Consider the following 1731-nt stretch of genomic DNA (forward strand, 5'->3'; position numbering starts at 1 on the left):
CTACCATATCTGGCAACTGATGATGTTATTTTTGCAGTCCTCGAGTCTTGGCCGCCAGAGTGGCGCACTGCAACAGGCTCCACGGTGGAAACGGACAAGTCTGTCGTGTAGCATAAGAAGGAAGAAACAAAGCTCATAATGGCAGAGCTAGCTGAGAAGCACAAAAATAGGAAGCGAAGGCTAAGGCCTAGGTAGCACGCGGCGCCATGAAACTAGCTAAACAATAGAAAACAGGAGGAGAAGAGTGTGAGGGACAGAAGTCACCTTCACCCGGGACTCAAGCAGAACCAAAGGAGCAAACAGAACAAGGTGGCGCAGATCCATAAACGATTTCCACCCAAATCAAGCATTTATGCCCGCAAGAAAAGATAGTGTCGTGGAAGAAAACTAAGGCTTCAGAGACATCCTTTGACCCAATCACCCTCACTAAGGGGGATTTGCATGATATTGGAGAAACGGTGAGGATGTCACCGCGGAAGCCCTCCAACAGTTCGAAGATCATAAGCAGTTGGTATTGGGGGCTCTCCAAAAAGAGCTACAAGAGTTGCAGGTTCGCACTCCACAGGCTAGTGCAGTGTCCACCAGCCTCACAATTGGCACTGCAGCTGCCGAGGAGATGTTGCACACAAGGGTGACCAACACGATACTGCTACCTGATGGGGCACTCACCATAGAAAATGAGGCTGACAGGCCCACGGTTAGCAGTCTAAAAGGGGTGGGATTGAATATGGCCATGCTCCCTTGAGAGATTCTCTACCTCTTGCAGGATGGAGTCACCGCAGAACTTAGAGCCCGAGAGAGTCATGCTCTGCAGGTGATGAGAGAGCAGCACATCAACATGGAGCAGTTAGGCCTACAGCGCAATGTGGCAGTGGAACAGAATAAGCAAATAATGCAGGTAGTGGAGGAAGCCTACCGGATGGTCCTGGAGTTGGACATTCATGCAGAAGAACCAGTTAAGACGCGCGTCCGCAAGTTGGCCACAGGGGTGTGCGACGCTGGGACAGAGATGGCTAGGGTTCAGCTAGATCTGAACCTAAAAATCACAGAATTGCAGTTGAGGGCTTAGCCTTCAACTCTATTATAATTCAGGGAACAGTGTACGACCGCTGTTACAACAGCAATATCAGCGGTAGATAGTGTAGTGGCAGACTGCATGCACCCTTTTCAATAGTCATTTGAGGTCCTAATCACCCTACAGGAGGACCCAAATTTAGAACACCTGGAGACAGAGGCGCGCTAGCTACAGTAAAGATATGACGAGGTCAAAGGGACCACGCAAACGGTCGCCCTTACACAGAGGCTTGCACGGATGCAGGAGGTAAAGGCGCTTAAGTAATAGGTGGATGTCGCTCGGCACAAAGAAGCGGTCCTAAAAGCGCGCCTACAGCCATGGATAGACGAGCAATATACAATCACAGCTTCCATTGAAGGAAAGCTCGCGAAACTGTAGGAAACTCAGTAGAAGATTCATGGTAGCAGTTCAGCGGCAGTCACCGAGCAAAGAGTTGAAGAAGTCCAGCAGGCAGTCGCTCAGTGCGTTTCCGAGGTTGGGATCATCCAAACGGAGTTGGGAGGTCTTCACGCTAAGATCTCTGTGCCTACAGAGTGACTCGAGGGTGAGTCACGATGTTTATGTTGGGGGCCTGTTGGGCGCAAGATCACCCAAGGGAAGTTTTAGGGCTAAAAGCCCATATTTTGGTCAAATTTTGTAATCCAATTGTAAAGACT

This window comes from Pinus tabuliformis, chromosome 6 (genome assembly GCF_031772625.1).
Source record: "Pinus tabuliformis cultivar Carrire ecotype Pingquan chromosome 6, CPIR1, whole genome shotgun sequence".
Lineage (NCBI taxonomy): Eukaryota > Viridiplantae > Streptophyta > Pinopsida > Pinales > Pinaceae > Pinus > Pinus tabuliformis.